The 23,339-nt window shown below is 39.3% G+C and overlaps 1 protein-coding gene across 2 annotated transcripts in view; it reads right to left on the bottom strand.

Moving 5' to 3' along the window:
* LOC115233699 overlaps positions 1-23,339 on the bottom strand; it is a 213,366-nt gene that overhangs the window by 28,521 nt on the left and 161,506 nt on the right. The window lies entirely within an intron of this gene.

The following is a 23,339-nucleotide window of genomic DNA, read 5'->3' as shown; positions in this document are numbered from 1 at the left end:
ATAAATATATTACATTAAAAATAATAAAATAAATTGTTTTACTCTCTTAATTTAGGAGAACTTTTTTTAATTTAATAATTATATGACACAAAAATCATATCAATGACAAGTTTATCTTTTATATTAAAAATGTTTCCAAAAATAATAAAATAATAGGATGCGACTGAATGCTATTATAGTTTAAAGTAAACTTTATCAAGCTGCATCATTCCTATTCGCCGCATTTGGCATCTGGGTCGCCGCAGTGCATAGCAGTTGCTTTTCTCAGAATATGTTTGTAGGCTACGGTAGTGGAAGCTGCGATTTAAATTAAACTTTTATAATACCGCCCGCTTGTCTCCCACGCGTCCCGCAAAAAGTGAAAGTCCGTATACCGTCTCATAAGTATTTTCCTCTCACGCCTAGTATCCTAATTGCTCGCGCCAGCGTTATGTAATTATCGATAACACCGCCGTGTGTTGTATTGCTATTAGTATTAGATAATTGAAGTAAACGCGTTGATATAACGTGATAAATATCGAACAATCGATCGTCCTTAACCCTTAATAATAGTCGGTATAAATACATAAAGTCACGCAATGCGTTCCTTTTCCTCACGCGATTTTTTTTAGCTAAAAGGTTTGAAATAAAATGTTGAAACTTCAGGTTTTACAACGAAATATTTTAATGCAAAGAGAGAATAATCTCACGATATTAAAATATTTTAAAAAGTATGTTGTAATATTAATTTTATAACATTTAATTATGTTACTAAACCAGAGAGAGAGAGAGAGTCTCTCTCTCTCTCTCTCTCTCTCTCTCTCTTTCTGCGGTATATACATATTTAATAAAACATTTTATAAATTTTGTACATTCTAATATAATATACAAATATATTATATATTATGAATATTATTTTTAATGTAATATAAATATATTACATTAAAAATAATAAAATAAATTGTTTTACTCTCTTAATTTAGGAGAACTTTTTTTTAATTAATAATTATATGACACAAAAATCATATCAATGACAAGTTTATCTTTTATATTAAAAATGTTTCCAAAAATAATAAAATAATAGGATGCGACTGAATGCTATTATAGTTTAAAGTAAACTTTATCAAGCTGCATCATTCCTATTCGCCGCATTTGGCATCTGGGTCGCCGCAGTGCATAGCAGTTGCTTTTCTCAGAATATGTTTGTAGGCTACGGTAGTGGAAGCTGCGATTTAAATTAAACTTTTATAATACCGCCCGCTTGTCTCCCACGCGTCCCGCAAAAAGTGAAAGTCCGTATACCGTCTCATAAGTATTTTCCTCTCACGCCTAGTATCCTAATTGCTCGCGCCAGCGTTATGTAATTATCGATAACACCGCCGTGTGTTGTATTGCTATTAGTATTAGATAATTGAAGTAAACGCGTTGATATAACGTGATAAATATCGAACAATCGATCGTCCTTAACCCTTAATAATAGTCGGTATAAATACATAAAGTCACGCAATGCGTTCCTTTTCCTCACGCGATTTTTTTTAGCTAAAAGGTTTGAAATAAAATGTTGAAACTTCAGGTTTTACAACGAAATATTTTAATGCAAAGAGAGAATAATCTCACGATATTAAAATATTTTAAAAAGTATGTTGTAATATTAATTTTATAACATTTAATTATGTTACTAAACCAGAGAGAGAGAGAGAGAGAGAGAGAGAGAGAGAGAGAGATTACTGCGACTGCTTCAATAGCTGACAAGCGTAATGTTATCGACAATCATCAATAAAAATATCGGCAGATGCTTTTCAAAGGCACGCGAGGGGCATCAGCTGTTCACGCTGCAAACTCTTCGGGGTTTTAAACACGACTTTGTGCTATTAGGACGGTCCCCTGCCATTCCTCTTTCCCGCTTTTGGCATGTGGGTCGCCGCATCGTCGAGACTTGTTTATGGGAGCCTCGACCCGAGCAACGGTCAGCTCTACTGACTCACCGCGCGGAGTCTAGCGTCGTTCGAGAATCGCGCTTCTAACGAGTCAAGTACAACGATTCGGGCCACAACAAATCAAATAGGACACGTTTACCCGGCATGAATTTATCGCGACAATTAAACGTTGCGCTTTGAGAATTAAAACTGCGCTTCGACCCTCTTAGTGGGGCTAAAAATCTCGCTAGAATCGTCGCGACTCTCCGTGCGGTATTAACTTTTCGCCGATGTAATTTTTCCTTTTCTTTCCGGAATGTCTAATTAAAGGCCCTTGTGGATTATTGATGAGTCGCGATTTTATGGGGAAGATTTGTCGAGGCGTTCGACGAATTAATGGCTATTCCTCGTATAGTGACGCGTGTCGTAAAGTTATTATTAGCGATAAGATGAAAGAATTGTTTGACTTTGAGTTGAACTTTGAGTTGAAATGCTGGGAATATTTAAATCGCGGCTTTTCTTGGAGTTGCATCCCTATCAAAGTGCAAATAGATTGTAAATGAATACGCAGATTGCGTGAAATCAAGATTGGAACATTATAATAAAATAAGCATTATTAATATTAATTAATTTTGATGATTATAATTTTTTAACATCATGACATTTTCAATATTCGATAATTCAGAAATGTGTGTTTTCCGATACACGATTATTAATAATATAATATCTCAGAAAAATGCAACTTTAACTCTTTTTGAAAATAGCTTTTGTGTATGTGTATGTGTATGTTGCAAATTGTTCTGAATATATATGGAAGTAGATGAAGAATGAGTTATATATAGAGAGATAAAGGTAATCTGAGGTAGCTACACCGTTCTTATCTCTGCAAACTCTGGAATTCCTGGCGCACTGCGTCAGCGACGGAAGAATGCAACCCTTGACACTATATATCTCTCGAAACTTGCCCTTGCGAGGATTGTCGATGACGACTTATATAAAAAATCGCCTGCCTCGTTATTACGAAATCGACGATAAATCCGTGTGACAAACAATCGAATAAACAGTCGACCGACGAGTCTACGGAAGCACGCATAAAATATTATTGCGTCATCGGCGATTCGAACACCGAAAATGATTGCGTCCAAGGGCGATCCTAATCGCGAAATACGATTATGACTAATTCGTTACTCGACGAAACGAAAGTCGTGGTCCGCTTTTGCGAAATTTGATTTCTCGCGCCAGCGCAGCATTTCCGACTCGATGATAAATATGTTTGTTCGATTAACGCGTAGTAGTTAACTGCGTATAAATTGCGTTACATTTTTTGTCCTTAGATTGCAGTAGTCTTCGCGAAATTGTAACTGTATAATAAATACATTGCCAATGTTTTTTTTTTTTTAATTAATGAAAAACGATACGGTGTCGAAAATTATGATGTCGAATAATAGAAGTGAATTTCTCATCTAATTATAATTTAATATTTAATTTCGTCTTATCGTGAGAAAACTGATTAAAACAATTGTAGATGGGAAGAAAGTTATATTGAGTGCGAAACGGTGAAAATTCAACACAACATACTTCGTACGTGATTACAGCATCCATCATTTATGTAGATTTAAATATTAGACAATGTCATTATGTGACATTGTGTATCAAATGTTATTGTGGAACAGCTGCATGCTATTTACGGTGCAAACATCACACTTTTCCATAACAAAGTATTATTAATTAACACACTACATCAAATATCAACTACCGATGCATTCAACCAAATTGAAACACACATGGTGATAAACGTTTATATTAGCGTAAAACAAAGTAAATTGTTTGTTCTCTAGTTGTTATCATCAAAATATTGTTAAAAAAATAAAAAGATTGAAACTGTTTTATGATCCTTATATATTAAAGACATATTTGAAAAGTGGAAATTATGGAATTGAAAATTATTAATTTTATTTTCAAAAATATAATATATTGCAACTTTCTTCTCATCAAAGTCTTTTTATAAATTCCTGAATTTGCAACAATACATAATTCGTAGTTAAGTCTAGATCTAACGTATAATTCCATTCGATTCAGTAACTTTTCTCACGACACTTTACTTAAAAGTCGATCCGTGTAGCAGTATCGGCGCATTCGTCGCGAATTGTAATACATATTTACGTAATAGTCGCGCGAGAAAAGATTCGAATCTCTCTCTGTCTCTTGCCATACCGGTATCGGTATACGGAAGGATCTCCACGAAGGATCGTCGTCGATGCCGATATCCCAACGAAGGGTGCAAACATCACTTTTCCATAACAAAGTATTATTAATTAACACACTACATCAAATATCAACTACCGATGCATTCAACCAAATTGAAACACACATGGTGATAAACGTTTATATTAGCGTAAAACAAAGTAAATTGTTCGTTCTCTAGTTGTTATCATCAAAATATTGTTAAAAAAATATACAAATAAAAAGATTGAAACTGTTTTATGATCCTTATATATTAAAGACATATTTGAAAAGTGGAAATTATGGAATTGAAAATTATTAATTTTATTTTCAAAAATATAATATATTGCAACTTTCTTCTCATCAAAGTCTTTTTATAAATTCCTGAATTTGCAACAATACATAATTCGTAGTTAAGTCTAGATCTAACGTATAATTCCATTCGATTCAGTAACTTTTCTCACGACACTTTGCTTAAAAGTCGATCCGTGTAGCAGTATCGGCGCATTCGCCGCGAATTAATACATATTTACGTAATAGTCGCGCGAGAAGAGATTCGAATCTCTCTCTGTCTCTTGCCATACCGGTATCGATATACGGAAGGATCTCCACGAAGGATCGTCGTCGATGCCGATATCCCAACGAAGGACGATGCGCGGGTATCTTTATTTACAGCCGGACTATAATTACGCCCACGTACCACAGCGGTATGACATAAGATCGGTCCTTTTAGATACGGATGACTTCACTCGCGATTATTGCGCCGCGGGCAAACTAATTATCGCGATTTTTCTACGGATCACTGCGGCACGATACGGATCAATGGGCGTTTCACTCCCACATGAAAATACGAGCGCGCTCAAATTGCGATTTTTTCTACGTCGTGGCGACTTCTTCAATCAGAACGCGCATGACGATAATTGCAGCGCTATTTCTATGATTTATAAGTCGTCTCAGTTTTTTATGCTTGAATTAATTCCAAATTATTGTTAGTCGCACGGTTACGTGTCTTTATGTCTATTTATCTATTAGTATACGAAGTATGTATGTTACTATAAGTCGAAAGTCAAGCAGTCACATTTAACGTTAAACGTGTATTGATAATATGGACCGTTATATATGATACATCGAGACTCATGCAAACGTGGAAAACCTTATATAAATATCATTGGAAAGAAAAAGTGGCACCACATACTCCGAGCAAAACTTAAATAGCAACACGCGAGAAGCGAGATGCAAATTTGCAGCTCTTGAATGACATCGGAGAGAAAATCTGCAATTTGCATGATAAAATCATAATAATTTCGACAAATATACACTCGGTTCGTGCAAATGGTTAACGGAACCCGGTAGAATATATCGTTTCGTAAAGGGGTCACCCTTGCGAAATTCGCAGATTCTACCCAAAGTTGTTGCAAAAATTTCAGTCCCGACCGGCGATCTCAGGTCGAAACGTTGCGACATTATTACATCTGATGCGTGCTCGAGAACATAAAAATGTCGAGCACACATGCCGAGATAAGATAAACCGCTGTAAATTACGCTGTCGCAGGCGTAAGACAAATTGCAAGAGGCGTAAATCAAGCGGAATTAATCATCGATTAACAGACGCCGGCGCCCTGTGTGTTTACCTTTCATCTCTTCTCGATAAAACACTGTCGGCACATTCGTGGCCGCGCGACGACCTCTCCTCTTCTCCTCGAAAAAGCTAAAATGTCGCTCACTGTCGTACGAACGTGAAGAATCCAACACAACTCATGGCTACCGGCCAGCTTCTAATCTCTCACTAGCAAAGTCATGGTAGCGCAATCGATCGATCGATCCGCTTTCGCCCCGCGTCGCGGATTTGTAGGCGCGTCTAATTACGCGATCTAGAGATCGAGAGATCGATTGTTATCGCGGAGAATTTTTTTCCTTTCTCTTTTCGAAGTTAAGATCTCACGGTGAATCAGAATTCGCAATTGTAAAATTGCAAAACGGAGAACACAATTGAGAGTAATAAAACAAAATGTTATTGACTATTTACGCACGTGTTCGGATGATAAATTGACGGATTCGCGCCGTCAATATTTCTGCGTCGCGTCAAACTTTATCGATCGTGACTCCAGCTGGCGGCCTTCGGTCATCGACACCCGTCATGCGCGTGACGGAAACAAGCGCACCCACACAATCCCGACATTGTGTGCTCTGTATTTATTTTATTAAGTTTATATCTCATTCGAGTGTCCAATTCATCATGATTGACTGAAAATAATCGATCATCCATTCGACTTATCAATCGTCACTTATGAATCATCCCTTGAAAATGTCATAACACTCGCACGCTCTCACAATTTCTTCACCTTTATCGTCTCCTCGTGATATCAGAGTTTCTCTCAAAGATCACTGTCTAAAAAAATAGCGTTCTCTAGATGAGATCACTGCACTCGCACTCGATCATTTGTTCGATGCGGACGCTGATCGGGCCACTGTCTTCCGCCTAAGCGGCGCGGGAATATTTATGCCGAAGAGCTTCGTCCTGTTAGCGCGCTTCGAGTTATGAATGAGACTCGCGTGCGTACGATTCGGAGCGAAGGACGAGAGCGACTCGTGAACGAGCGACCGATTCGGAGCTAACGTAGTGACTCTTTCGCCGGTCGGCTCTCAACTAGCGATCGTCGACGGGCAGCAGCGGTATAGAAGAGAGGCTCGGCATACGAAGAACAACTCTACCGACTTACCGAGAGAGGGAAGAGGCCGATGGCAAGAGAGAGAGAGAGAGAGAAAGAGAAAGAGAGAAAGGGAGTCGAGGGGCAGCTGGTCCCAGAAGAGGGGCAGAATCGAGCATACAAATACACGTGGAGAACTATGTACATGGTGAGAGGCACGGAGTGTTTGTACGAGAAGGGGAAGAGGGCCACGAGGAGAGATGCAACCGATGCATTTCACGAATGCATGCCCTGTGTGTATATGTGTGTGTACTCGACTTCGCTCTGGGTAGTGCGCCTTCCTCACGAGAATAAGACGGATACTCAAGTCGGGTGGACGACCGATGTCGCCGTATTGCATCTCCGATGACGTTTATTGTCACTCCTATGTCTCCTTTTTGTTAATTAATTTCAATATAAATTTACTCGATATATTTTCATTGTAATTTTAATATTCATCTTCTTGCAGCAAGACTTGTAATACTGAGAGAGCTTTAAAAACAAATAAGAAAGAAAAAATGTAAATTAAAAAATTTTGTTTAATTCATAATAAACACATGATGCAACTATAACTTTTCGTTAATCTTAAGAATCTATAAGAATTTCAATTAAATTAAAAGTACTGTTAGGTCGATGGTAAAATTCTTACTCTTACATCAAACGAAAAATATCTCACGCAGCACAATTATCAATAAACTGTAATCTTTAGAATAAGATGCGAATGACGTATAAATAACGCAATGCATCTCTAAGTACAAAGCAAAAGCAGGAAAATCCCCCTAGCGTCGAAAGCTAAAAGGGGTGACAAGCCTGAACGCGCTCTTACGATCGCCCAAAATACACGTCTACTTTTCGCTCCGTCTTTCCCTCGCAAACGCTTGCGGAAAACAAACGCAAAGAACAATCCCTTGTACCGAGAAAGCTATCAGAGACCGTCGTTGTTTCTCCAAAACGTTTACTGGGTCACACGGGGTTTCGAAAAAGAATTCTCTTCACCGTCATCATTTGATATTTCTCTTTCTCTCGTAACAGAGAACTTTGAAAACGTACGAAAGCAAGCATAAATTATATCAGATATAACGCGCAGTGTATCCTATAAATTGTGAATTTTTACGCAAAAAAAAAAAAAAATCTGGAGTGTCATATCTCATTTTAACTATTCAAGCAATGTATAATTTTATCGTCGCAAAGAATCGTGGGTTGTGATTTTGATAATAGTTTACAGAGAAAGAATTTATGATTTACTTTGTACAAGTTAATTCTGTTTTTCTCTCTTCTCGGCGTGTATATTATAAATAGCGTCCATTTGAATAATCGCTCGTGACGCTATTGTCCATTGTTACGATTAAAGCAAAACGAGCGCGCGTGAAGGTACGCGTCATACGCCGCGGATTTGCTGACAAAACTCGGCTTAACTCGGTCCTATAGGACGCGTACAATTTTCCGTAATATATTCCGCGTGCTCATTACGCGGAAACGCATGGGCAGGATTCAATCCGCGAAGCGGACAAGCGGCGCCGATCGCGTTCGCGTCAATTTCTCGCCTTGTCAGGCCGCGGAGCCGGTCAGAGAAGCCAGTCACAGGAGATACTCCGTGCACAACATTCGTGCATATATCCCTTCTCATCTATCGGGAGATCCATCCCGAGACTATTTACGGCCCACCAACGTCGACGAAGGCGCGCCTTCGTGGAAGCCGACGTTTTCGTGCACTGTAGAGAAACTGTGTCTTCGTGTCATCTGTCCGTTTCCACTCGCGAGCAACGGCGGGTTTACGTTTCGTTTTCTACTGCGCAAAGATACCGAGGAACGAAATGCTCAGTGCGGGAGATGCGGGAGAGAGAGAGAGAGAGAGAGAGAGAGAGAGAGAGATATAGAGAAAGAGAGAGAAAGATCTCGGAAGCCCGCGCTTAGCGGGAATTTTCATTCTATTACTGGAGAACACATCGAAAAATAGATGCGCCGCCAGCAAGTATTATTTCGCACGTCACGATAGTTTTAGTAGCGATTTAAATAAAAATTAAGCAAGCGTATGTATCCTTTCGAGTCTTAAATCTAATCTTGATAGTTTTCAAATTTGAACTTGGGAAAAAATATTTCTTTCTCTCACATATAAAAATACATAATTTCAAATGAAGATACATGTTCAAAAATTTAATTTACATATTCAAGAAACAGAAATTAAATTCTTGTATCGCTACAGATAAGACTGTTTCCTTCCAATAAAAATTTCTTGATACATTTTTGCATTTTAAATATTAAATCGTCCAGTAGCAGCATCAATCCCGCTCACATTTCGCCGAGGTTAATCATCTCGCGTATCTTGTCAGTCGCGTGCGCTCAAAGACGCCGCAACGTTTCGTCCTGTCGCTGCGAAAAATCCACCCCTGCAAATTTCCCGGCCCACCTACGAAGATCCGACCGACCGACAAAGGTCGGGAATTCGTGGAAGCGCACGCATTTAACCACCGCGTCCAGATCCTTTGTGCGATTTCTTCCATCGCGAGAGCTGATGTTCATCGAGATTCCATTAAAACGGTAATTTCGCGCTTGCCGTTGCAGATCATTGTCCGCGGTAGACAATTGGACGAGAAGAGGAGGCGCCGCCGATTTATCCAGGTGCACGTTACAGCGCGGGCGACCGCACTCTCCGAGTTGGCTCACCCCCAACAGATGTGTCAAAGACCCCTTTGCTCTCTCGGCGGTGATCTACGTACGAATCCCGCGGATCTGTTCCTGGCGCGTCGCCAAAACCTTAGATGGCCGATTCGCGGGATTCGCAGATCCATTAGGACTCCGGACGTCAATCTACTAGGATCCGGCATAGATATCTCTGTTCACGATTCTTGGACTGAGGTTAATGTTCAAAAACGAACACTCGGTTAGCGCGGATCATGTGGTGGTATTCGCGCAAACTTATCCCACATGATTTCTCCGAATGCAACTGCTTTATGCATTAAAGATACATATTCGAGCTTCATTTTTATGAAGTTTACTTTAACTCGACAGCCTTGTAAAATCGACATGATTGATCCTGAATACTTTAATGACGCACAAAGTGGCTTTATATTCCGCATCCTATATATTTTATATATACTCTAATCGATCGAAAATTGATCGATTGAAATCAATTAAGATACTTGGAATCACCATCGAAATTTATTTCGGGGAAATGTCTAAGTTAAGAACATTATCAAGACGATGATTTGAGCACACAGATGCGCCTTACGTAATCACGTTATTGGATCGCCGTAGGCAGGCTGACAGCCATCCGTCGAAATCAGCTTCCTAGTCTCAAGACCGACCACTACGACGCTTCAAATAACCGTCGGAAGGTGCATGTTTAACTCACGGTTTCCCGAAATACGCGCGGTAAATTATATCCTTCCCGGTAGAGAATCGGAGAGCCTACCAAAATATCCGGGATGCGCTATCTCGTTCCCGATGGTTATCTTTGTCGTTGTCTCGCGGATTCGTATCGAAGTTTCACGGCGATGTGCCCTGTGTGAATTCCGGGCGCGGAAATACCTGTGTCTTCAGCGATCTTCTAGCATCAGCCATCTACGGATTTGGCAATATTCCAGGCTATCCGTAATAAAAGAAAAAAAAAAAAAAGAGATCGATACCGTCGCTATTTAGTCGCGACCGAACACGTAAGCCATCCGGCTCGCGTAATCAGATCACCTTCCGCGCTACGTAAATTACTGTAATTAGCAACGTGCGTCTAACCCGTCTGCGAAATCAGGATATTCCCGGTGTCCGCTGCAATTTCATCCGTTGTTATCGTTACGCTCTAATCACCATGAGCGTTCCATTACGCCCCGGTTGATTAATCTACCCGACGCTACACTCACGTGAGAAAAAATAGAGAGAAAGGGCATATACGTAAAAAAAAAAAAAAAAAAAAAAGAGAAACCGAGAGCCGACTTTACGCGTAAAGTGTCCCGCCGTCCCGTCGCGCGTGTGCGTTCCAAGGGAAATTAAGCTGTGTTAAGCTCGAGACGAGTCGAGATGAGTCAGACGAAATCTTTGATCAGGATGAGTTATACGCTCATTTTAATCTCGAAACGTCTCCGACGGGACGTAATGGCGCTCGCGCTGTAATCCAGCGTCGTCTAATTGTTAAAATTGCACAGTCTCGTATGGCAACGAAATTATTCGGCTTTACTCTTCTCGGGTTAATAATCCGCATTTGTGTGTGATACTCGCGGAATGCGGCTGCCCGTGATTCCGAGTATTATTTGTTTCCTACGAAGATTGTGCGTGCACAATGCTATCTCTAAATGCGGAGGGATATAAATGCGGGTCAACGTACGCGAAATTGAATTTAAGCCTAAAGAGCGCGAGTGAAATTATAGCAGAAGCGAACCAGCGACTGCTGCGAATTTACATGATTTATCTCAGTACCCTATAATATCTATAATTAGAGATTGATAAAGATGAAATCTAAAATATCTTTTCAGAAATATTGTGTTGCAGAAACGCGAGATTGCTTTTTTTAATATTTGTAATATGTAACATGTAATATATAAATATACAAATATAAACACGTTATATAAAAGTGAGAAAAGTAGAAGCCCTGTTATGCTTTTTAAAATTAATGTGACACGCGATATAAGTAAAAAACAACCGGATAATCCGCTGCCTACATTGCTGTTCTTTAATCCGCGAGGGGTCTTCGCACGAGCGAAGGTTTCCCGAGGGTGGTTTACATTAATAATCCGGTTCGTGTAGTAATTTTCGTTACGACAAATGTGAAGGTGTGGCTGGTCGCGCACGCTAAGACGTCTCCCGGCTCTCTCATATAGAGCCTCGTCCTTGTCCGTATATTTAACACACCGTGAGCTTTTTCATTTTTCACCGGCGCTCTCAATGTCATTGCTCGAAATAAACCCCCGTTGCACGTACATGGCGAACGCGAGACACGCGCACCTCGCGTTTGCATAAATGCAGATAGCCTACGATTCGCTATTTATTTTCACCTAATAATAATACGCGATTTAATTTGAATAATAATAACCATATTTGAAAGTTATAACATTATGTAATAATATTATTTTGCGTTATATTATTATTTTATATTTTATCACTTATATTATCGTTGACTTATATCATAAAAAAAGTTATACATTTGAATATTGAAAGAGTATTAGAGAGAGCTAACAAAGATATTTTTTCACTGTAACGAGAAACAAACTTTCACGTTGAAAAGGATTAAACGGATATTGAGTCAAGTATTTGGATAAAGTACCGTACGAGGTCCTGCCTCTTCCGAATCGCACGTGACGTCAGGCACGTCTCGAGTCGAGGCCAAGTATTTTCAAGACCAGAGTTCGTTTCCAAGTAGTCTTCAGGGCTCACAATGTCTAGAGGTGTCACGTGAGTCTCGAGAGTTTCAAGGGTACGTTACTCAGTTTACGGTCGGTTGCAAAGAACTGGTGCACCGACCGAACCTCAGTACAGAGAGAGTCGTCTTTTTCTCCCGACATTAAAACGACGACGATGACGCGGAATTACTTGAAAGAACACTAGTCGTATAAGAAAATCGATTCTCGCTAATGTTAATTCAATGGATCATTACATTAGAAGTCGAAAATAAAGAGTATAAAATAAAATGGATCAAAAATGAAAGGAAACATTTACCTTGTCTTGCGAGATTTATCTTGGCTTCTATCTATTCATTTCATTATAAAAATGATAAAAAAACGATACGTTTCATGTGATAAATTGTCATATTCACATGTTCATGTGCTTAAATAATTCACTTTAATCTCGCACAATAGAAAAAATTGAAACTTAAATATGTAATTTATTTCATTTCTAAAATTGAGCTTCTCCTCTTTATTACCGATGCAATGTCTGTATATGTAGAGTTCTAAAATAATAATCATAAAAAAAAAAAAAAATTCAATGTCGACACGCGTGTAATTAACTGTGAACACTTTATATTTGGCTACCCCGAGATTTAATTCCTTCGGACAATATCGTTTGTACGACAATATGCTTCTCTCGTAAAGCTTTAATTCGGCGCGGGACATTTACGACTCTCCGTCTCTCATCCGCGAGCGAACATCGCGACAAGTAGTATTGGCGTTCGCGAGAGACGGCGCGTCTGCGGCCGCATAAATTAGCGTGCGAGCGTCGGGCGAAAAAGGGATTGGCTTGGCACTTAAGTACCAGCAAAGTATCCCGGCTCGGTCGCGTATAAATCGCCGCCCTCGCCCACCGGGGCGAATTTACATTTTCGCCGGCCGTCGAATAATTTATCCCGGGCGAGATTACTTTGTCGCCGGCGCGTGCAGGCAAAAAGGTAACGCGGGGAAGTGTGGAGAAGGTGGGAAGACAGGTTGGGGGCAACCTGAGGAAATTATTCGCGAGCGATCAAGCCCGTTCTCCGGAGACGGCTTAATCGGCGATATACCGTGGGAAGCGGCGATTAAAGTACACGGGCAAATTTTGTTGTGGCGCTTCGTCGACTGACCAAATATCAGAGGGGAATTTATGGAGTTAAATAAAAAGAAAGCAAGATCCACGCCGCTGTCTTGATGGTGAGAGAATTCGCATTGCGATATCTAGCACTTTCGCGGCACTTTTGTTAAACTTTTGCATCGCTGTGTCTTTTATACTCATTTTTTAATTTTAGAGAAAACTCAAAAAATTTTACATCTATTGTTAAAAAAAAAAAAATTAGAAAAGTTCTTTACTCTACAAATGTTTCATCATCGCTTCATTGGTACATTCGTATCGTCGTAAAAAAAGCCGATTTAGAATGTTACGTGCGCAATGATGAGATCATTACACGGTTGTCGGGCATTCTCGACGCGCGACGCGGACATAAATCCGTCCAAGTTTCCACCCTCTCGAGATGAAATCCGCGAGTCCCGATTTATACGAGCGCGGTGGCGTGACGCGAAAGAGGGCCTGGAGCTTTGATGTTTTGTCGAAGGAACGTGATCGTAAAATAACGCGCTGTTTCGCGGAATCGCCGGCGGGAGGAACGACACGTTATAACCCAGTTGCGTCCGAATTAAATCTACCAGGCGCGTCGCATTTATGTTACCGCGCGATCGTATTTCCGGGTGTGTTCGACGGTGAAAGAAGTCGCGGGGCATTTATCTGCCGTACCGTCGGGGATGCCGAAGAAACGAGGAGCAGATGCTCGCGCGAGCGAGCATCACCGAAATAGATAGACGCCGGGCGGGCAATATTCGGGCGTTTGATTCGAGAATTCTGTTCCCCTTTCTCTCTCTCGATGCCGGAAATCTGCTCGGTTGCATAATTCTCGCTCGTATATACTTTGGAGCTCGCCTCCGGTAGATTAATCGGGCGAAATCTACCGTGGAACTTTATCGTGTCGCGAGAAATTCGCCGCTTACTCAGCAATCGAAGCTCGAACCTGGTCGACTAAAAAATTTATTTTAAGAAACTATATTTCGAGACGAGAGATTTCGAGGTAATGGAAATGCGCGTCGAAAAAGACATTATCTAATTAATCTTGAAAATTATTCGGTTCGCGCGATCGTTATGTCGACGCAATTATAAAAATTTAAACGAGGCACACGCGTCTGTCTAAACAAACTACGGAATTAATGATCTCTCAATTTAACGACCATCCTGCTAATGAGCGTCGCAATCATCATGTGCTTGCTTAAGCATATAGAAAATTGAAATGATTCTTACAGAAACAAAATATTATACTAAAAATTGCAATATAATTTTTTTGTAATCGTGGAACATATATATATATATATATATATAAAATCACGCGATATTTTTATTCAATATACATATCATATTTTATAAAGGAGTATTGTAATAATTATTCAAAAATTTGATGTGCAAACAAATGCATAATCGTTAACAAACAATACGGCAAATGCATAATTAACAATTTTTATCGTAATAAATATCCTAATGTTATATTCCAGCTTTACAATATGTTGTAAAAGAGAATGTATTTTTTATGTAATTTGTACTTGTGTAAAATTGTCTCCGTGTAAAACCATAAGTCTGCGAAGATATAAACATTGAAAAATTTCAAAAGTTTTAAACTCTCATAATAGATTGTAACGAATTATTATTCTACCGGAAATACATAGATCGAAGCGTCCATGATCGCTCGTACGTTGCAGTATACATATGTCAGATATGCACCGGCTTAACACGTTGCACGTCGCGATAACCCCATATACTTCAGTCATCGGGAATGGCCGGCGGTACACGTTGGTAAATCACGGTCGAATTTATTTACGTCGAGAAGTAACGGACACGCACAGCCGCTTCGTATCGACTGCAGAAGAGAGGCCCCCCTTCTTCATGGCCGACTAGCACGATTCGTTCTCGTAATCGCCTCGCTCATTGAGGCCCCCCACCTCTCACTGCGGGTGCTTTTCAGTCCGGCAGCGATTCTTTATGCCCCGCGTAATCAGATAGACGTAACGACATCGTTTGTCATTACGAACCAGTTGTAACGATTGCCGAGCGATTGGTACATCGTACATTCCTCGCTGCACATCCATATCTCGCTACGGATGCAACGCATGCGGCGGCGGACTATGATGGACGTTCCTATTGCCGGCGACGGATTATTAACTGTTCTTGCCTTATTAAATTAACCTCTGCTTTATATGTTCGAACACTGGATCGCGGTATATCTCAGAAGAATAATTAATACACGATAATAATAGCACAATATCAAAGGTCAAGGAAAAATAGTATTTGAAATATAAAATAAAAATATTTGCGTAGATATAAACTATATTTTTCCTACTGAATTACAAATGATTAAAATATGAAATACGTAATGTTTAATATTTGCATGTTAGTGAAAATCCTACATATTTGAAACGTAAATCTGAAAACACAACTATTCCAGAATTTCCAAAATTTAAATTCTTGAAATAGATTGTAACGAATTATTCCATAGAAAGTAACTGGAGTAGTGATTAAAGCGATTTATATGTTGCAGTATACATATGTCAGCTGTACATTGACTTAACATGTTGCACATAATATGGTATGATAACATATACGACAACCTCATATATTATAATCATTGGAAATGACCGAATCAAAAATAGATATTTCCCCAAGACGGATTTCTCTTTAAGATTTCAAATTAGTTTTCATTTCACAATTGCGCCCATCACTACACGATATATATATTGCTGGAACTTTTCGTTTTTTTAACGAGGCTTTGTGAATTTATGTAACAGACAGCTAATCGAAATTAATACAACGCTAATCGAGATTAACATAAATTTAATAACCAAAGGGGTAAGTTTGACAACGAAATTGCTTTGTTTCCGGAAATCTTTGCTCTGCAATGGAGCACTGCATCTCGTGCTCGTCATCGACAGGAGACGCACGTATCGACAAATTCGAGAAGTCAGTATTACATAACGAAATAATTCCAATGTCGTAATACTGCTCAGAGCCAGTTTATCGAGATATCGTATCTCGAACGAAACGGCCGTTTGACTAATTGGCTGTGCACGGAGCACCCTGCGTGCCACAACACACGTCCGCCGATGGCGGACCAGTCGGGATATCTTTTATTAGCATCGTCTGCTGCACGAATGACAAAAAGTCGGCGATTAGATACGCGACGAGGCCAAACGCGGGGATGGCGAGAGCGGATCGAGACCAGATAGATCGAGGCGTGATCGATCGTCCCGTGATCCACAAGAGTCACGTAGACGTATACTCGGCTGTGACGAGCGATGATTTTTACGTGAGGTAAAGAAACGTCAGTCCGCCAGTTTGTTCTTTCTTTATTAAAATAAAATCCAATATTTTAAACAAAAATTATTTAATCGATTATGTTAAAATCTGAGGAAAGATACGATATGCGATCTTTATATCTTTTATTCTTTTATTTCATTGTGAATTGAACTCTATTTTTGAAATAACTCGAGAATTATTAAGATTTAATAAAGATATTTTTTTTTTTATTTGGCAAACATGCAATTCAGATTTTAACTTATCGTAATTTTAGCGGTGTAGTTTTTTTCAGTCCTCCTTTGACATATATGTTTGTTGCCATCAAATATCAATCTTGTACTTTATTTTTTACATAAGTAGAATGATAAACTTGTCCAGAAAAACAATTCCAATTTGCCATTTGTAATCTATCATTTCTCAAAATCATTGAATTTTTCAAATCATTAGTCAAAGTTTAAAAGAAATGTATCTTCTGTCTAGATGAAAAAAGCAACGTGTGATTTTTTAACTTTTTAACATTCGAATATCTCCGAAATGTATCTAACAATAAATCAAATAAATAAATATTTCGAGGCATTTTGTACTACACAGATATATCTCCATTCTAAAATTTTAAAATTAGAAGAATTATACACGATGTCAAATAATATAAATCGCTTTTCTATATTACAATAAATAATAAGTGAGAAGATGTATTATTTTATTTGGGCATCAGTAATTTTACTCCTCGTTATTATTTCTTGCGTCAAATATTTTTTTATATATTTTTTATTCGTCGAATACTGTGTCTAGAATGCGACTTCCGTGCTAACAATAAGTGTAACGGACAATAAATGAAAGCGGAAGGTGTGAGACTCTAGACGCGAGAAAATTATTTAAACCAAGCCGTTGTTACGGACATAACTAGGCGCCCTAGTTCCTGCGATCTGCTCGCGATTTTGCGCTAAAGACATGTACAAGGAAACTGGGTGAAGGTTTCACCTCGTCGAATCCTCTCGCGTATTTCCGCCTGCGCGATTATTATTGCAGCGTGGGCGTTCGACTGTGCTTTATTTCCGGCTAAAGTACGAGTCCTTCGGCACCCGTTAAACGACTGAATCGGACACAACTTGTTGTCAGCGATGGTCGCGATCTGTTCAAGCTCGCGAACCGTGATTGATCTGAGTAACTTGGTCTTATTAATGCACGTACGTATATTCTCATTTACGGTTATTTCTTTAGATAACTTTTTTTAGTATTGAATCTAAGTGCTATTACGGTTGATGCAAAAGTCCCGTTTTTTGTTTTTAGTAAAAAAACGGGACGAACTTTTGCATCAACCCAATATAATATCAATGTGTAAGATCTTTTTTTCTTAAAAAGAAATTAAGAGAATATGTCACCCATGCAGTGTTTTTAAAATCTCTCACTATTTTTCTCTCTTTTCACAAATCTCCCAAAATTATCATTAATATATTTTCATGCCGGAATTTTTCATATCTAACTATTCTGACATGCAATCTGTAATAAGTTCAGGCATGAAATATGCATCGAAAGCGATTTTACTCGTGCTCGAAGCTATCACTATCTGTCGCTCCAGTTTCCGTCGATATTCCCACGACTGGAATCTCGTAAACAGCCATTATTTCTCTGGGGCGGTATATTTCCAGTGCCGATGTCACGTTCGCCAAGGCCTTATGGGAACCATTCGCGCGACCTTCCAAGCGGGCTTGCACCCCGAGGAGGATCCGTGGAGCCGAGCCGAGCCAGGCCGAAGATCAACCGTGCATAGCAATCAGCCTTCGCGATGTTTCGCAGATATATAAATGCTTCTCTCGGTACTAGCTCGAGGAGAGTTAATATTTCATGCTGTCCTTAATTGGTAACGTGAATACGAGGCGCGTGGAAAAAATCCCTCCGCTAAGTGAATTACTATAAAACGAAACGCTGAACAAACTATTTATGGCTCGCGTCCTTCTCGAAATATCCCATACTGACATCTACGATCATTAATTCACAATAATTTGAAAGGTATTATCATTACTCACACGTACGATATTAAATACACATTAATTTTCATTGTGACGCGAATCCGATTTTCAAGTTACGAGCGGAGAATTACTCGGAAAGATTGTCCGTTATCTCGTAGAAAATTATCTAGGGAGATGCCGCAATTTCCCCAGACGGCATTTTCCTCGATTCGACGCGCAATTACAAGCATCTCGAAATAAAACGATCAATGAACGCCCGATGATTCCTCGAAATGCTCTATTCGCGCCGACTAATTAAGTCACGGCGATCTAAAGAGATCGCTGTATTCGCAGCTGTGGCGGATTCCGGGTAGAGAGACGAATAGTCGGTCCTGTCTGTCACGGAGCTCGAGACGATTATGTTCCCATCTTGGTGGACAGCTGAGAAAGAAAGAAAGACGACGCGGAGAGAAGACAAAGAGGCGCAACGAGAGAAGCGACCCGATGTCGTCTGGCGTCGCGCCAAGCCGGCTCGGAAAGAATACAGAAAGAGCAGCACGTGCTTCCGACATCCCGCGATTTCGTGAATCGTGACTGCCGACGCCCGTGCAATTTTAGTTCGCGCTCAATTGAAATTATTTTGGCACGCGAGAACGCTTTTTCTCTCCACGTCTCTTTCTCTCTTTTTCTTTCTCACTCTCTCTTTCTCTTTCTCTTTCGCTATAAATTCAGCTGACAAACGAAACAGACGACCACCTGATCACCGGCAACCGTTGGCGCAATGCCGATATGGCACATCCGAAGAATCTCTTAGAATCGAATTGTAACGATCGATTCATGTCTCAATTGAGAGGCAACGCGTGGATTTTTTCAGGACGCCTTTATCCCGTTAACGATCCGCTATCAATTGTGTCGCGTGCGCGTAACGCTCAAAGCGGGATCGTTTCGCAAATCCTCGTTTCTATGCCAGCTGTGAGAAATTCTATTCGCGCATGTAGAATCGTTCTACTTGCGGAAGAGATAGTAAAACTCGAACGTATAAACCGTTCGCCACTCGCGAAACTGATTAAGACTTGCAAAAAAATGGTAATGAATCTTTTTATATGACAATGTTTAAAATTATATATATTTTTTGTATGTGTGTGCAAAAGAATCAATGAATTTGCACTGTTTTATAATATTTAATCTCGAAAGGATCGTGCGAAATAGAAAAAAAATCTGTTTTATCTAGAAAAAGTCGTGATAAAATTAAGAGATGTTTTGAATCTAAAGTTTTCTTGGAACTTTCTCTTCCGAGAATCCAGGCGGCGGCTCTTTGTGTGTAAGCGGGTTTCTGTGGAATAATAAATAGTGTGTCTTTTTCTCTCTTGTCGTATGTGGCGGATACATCTCGCACGATATAAAATTGCTTTCTTTCTTGAAACTTCAGCGGCTGATTTATACGACATGAACGTTCTATAATAATACAAAATAAAATTTTAGCACGTAATAAATTTAGAAAGTCACGCGAACAGCTTTTTCGCGCAAAATCAAGAATTGTCAGAATAGATTCACCGATTAAAAGAAAAAAAATTTAGGTGTTAACGCGACGCCGTGTATATCCTGACATAAAAAAATTCCGTCAGGATTATACGTTGCACGGATACATAGTTATAGAATATGTCGGACCAGTTTGCATTTGCTCATTGATGTCATGAAACAGAATGTCCCAATCTCCCTTTAATCTATTTATGGTGATACAATGAAAATGGGAGTGCCGTGACTCGACAATCTTTTCGCGATTGACGTTAACCGTGCATGATAAACTTTTTCATTGTATATTTCATTATACATTGTATTGCTAGAATTATCTATGCTATTTCCTAATAACATCGCTTTATAAAAAATATATTTTATAACATTTTAAGTAAATGTAAAGTCGAGGAAAAAATATAGAAATTCGACAATATTAATTTACTAAAATTCTTCGATTATATTCTCTCGTATCTATAATAAAAAGAAGAGAATCCCGAGCATTCATAATTTTCCAAAGGAGCGACAGCACCGATGACGCACTTCCTCGCGAGAGATAATCAACATGGAAAATGAGAACTGTCGTTGCGCTTTGTGTGATCGTCATGTTATTCTTACGGTATAACGGAAATAAAAGAGATTATAGCATATGTATGGAAAATATACAGAGAATTTTATATTTCGCTTCGCATGCGCGAACGAGGCGCACTGCCATGTCAATTCTTGATGGTTGCGAGAAACGTGCGGGTATCTCGTTCGACTGCGTACCAATGGCGTGATCGGAGGCACATAAATTTACAGTTATAATGAAGCTGACTTATTAAACTTGCAAATTGCAGTTATATATAACACCGAGCTATTAACGAATCGAAAAATTCCGCTCTAGTCGCATTTTAAATAATAAAACACGATTACGTAAAATCTCGTCTTCCGCTTAGTTGTACTATCTCTTTCTGTCTAAATTTTACATATAACATACGTTGTCACATTTTTCTTATTATATGTATTTCATAAAATTGTATATTGTATTACTAATAATTTATATATATAGAATAGACCAATTTTTATTCAGTCAAATCAAAATTATTAAAAGAATATACATTAATATGCGTCAATTATATTAAAAAAAAAAATACATAGTATAATAATAATTATCTCAAACACGCTTATCGATTAAATCGATAATTAATACATAATCAGCGCAATTTATGCATAGGAAACTTTATAGATTTCCAGAATGCAAAGTTTTAAATAAATTTTATGTGATTTTCTGATTTCATCAAATAGTAATAAAGTAATCGAGATTTGACGACACGCGCGAGACACAAATCTTAGGAATCAAAAAATAAAAATTCTTAGATTATGAGCGTGTTTGATGTAAAATCGCGCCGGAAAGTATTTGGTTCATATTCTTCACAGATACGTACGACGACTCGTAACAGGTTGAACGAAGTCATTCGGATTTGCCAAGAGAACGTTTTGCGAGGCACTAAGCCATGTGTATGCACAGGGAAAATACTAATACCTCGTGTTCAACAGTCATTAACGACCTTGACGCGGCGAGTAATTCCAGGTCTTTCTTCAATTTCAAGAGCTAATGCGGGAATAATATTCATCTGGACGCCGCCGGACGGTGATTAATGGCCCGCGTAATTTTTCACTTCGCCCATAGTCGCACTGATTTACATCTATGCGGATCTCACCTCCTATGGCAAGACGTTATAATGTAAGGTGAGATTTATGTCACCAAGATATATATATATTTCTCTGGCCGACGGAATGAAATCATTAAATCTCCGAGAGATACTTTATTTGCTGCTAAATATACGCGACAGTTTGATGAGAATGGAATTCCTTTTTCTTTACGCAATTTTTCTTCTCGGCAATTCAAGATTGTCGCACTTTTCCACGGAGCTGTCGCGATATAATTAATTATAGCGCATAAGTAAAGTTTATTTAGGAGAAAGAGCCAAGGGGTCTAAAGAGTGTCGGATTTCAAACTTTTGAAAATTCTATAAGGTCTTTAGTGTCAAGATAATCGAGGCCCTATGGACCCCGGGAGCGAAACAGTGCGTGTAATGTCTCCTATTACGTCTACCTATATTCCCGAAAAAAAAACAACGAAAAACACTGCGTCTGTCAAACCAGAAGAAAGATCAGAGAGTTGATCCGGACAAAAATTGACTCTGACCGCCAGTCTAAGGCATCAAAAGCCTTTTCTCGCCAGCTTCTCTCCCACTCCCTGTCCTTACGTAAACTGCAAGCGTGAAACAATAGCTCGCTAATGGCATGGTAGAAGAAGAAGAGGGCACCGCTGGCGCAAATGCGGCGGCAACAATATACCGGTACCGCAATAACGAACGCATTGTTGGTAGGCGCCGCGACAAAGGGCCCGCATTATGAGACGTATTAACATGTCTAGGCGCATCTCACAAGCGCTGCCCCCTTAATAATTTACTCCCTTTTGCGCGCGCACCAAGATCTGCCCACGTGTCGCTCGTCACGTCCTTCCTCCTTCCCGTCATATCTTTATCTTGCAAAGTATGAATAACTATTTTGCGACAGTAGTTGCATCAACAATGTAAATCTGGCTGAACAACTTAATTATCCCCAAAATACTTATCGATTTGATTTGCAACAGTCTTATTAAATGTTGAATTTATCTCGTTGCGTTGTTTGTAAAATTTCCAGAATTAGCTTGTATTTTTTTTATCCTGTATGTTTTATTATTTTTTTTTAACGATCATCGTTCTGTAAAATTTAGATTGAGCGTCACTGTCGCTTGTAAATTTATTATCGTACGCGACTCTCTAATTTTCCTTCTCGAAAAAGGTTTTGAAAGATGACGCCGCTTTTTTCCGACCAACCCTTTTCAAGAACACGCGTTTCGACGCGTGCGATCGCCTCGAGACAAAACGAAGCGCCCACGCGAGGCAATACACATGGCCCCGAACAACACTTGGAAAAGGTCGTGAAAATTGAATCGATAATAATCTCATATATAATCAGGGTAACGCGTCGTTCACCAGGATTTATTTGCGGCGATATTGTTATAGCTGCTGCATAGTTTCGGGCGAGATAACTTAGAATTTTTCGAGGGTTTAGGGGCAGTTTATCTCATTCGAGGAAGTAAATTAGGAACTTTGAAAGGTCATCTTATCCCCATATCCCACTTAAACTTTCATTATCTACAGGACATCCGAGTCCTCGGGCTTTCCAATTGATTTAGATTTCATCTAAAATTGTTTCCTTTCAGTTTGTATGGTAACTCTATTTAGTGTACCAATCTCAGAGCAATTTAAGAGGATTTCCATTGGATCAACGCATCTCAGATAGCGAGTTGGAAATGT

This window comes from Formica exsecta, unplaced genomic scaffold (genome assembly GCF_003651465.1).
Source record: "Formica exsecta isolate Colony F162 unplaced genomic scaffold, ASM365146v1 scaffold182, whole genome shotgun sequence".
Lineage (NCBI taxonomy): Eukaryota > Metazoa > Arthropoda > Insecta > Hymenoptera > Formicidae > Formica > Formica exsecta.
This window is presented reverse-complemented; position numbering and strand designations above follow the sequence as displayed.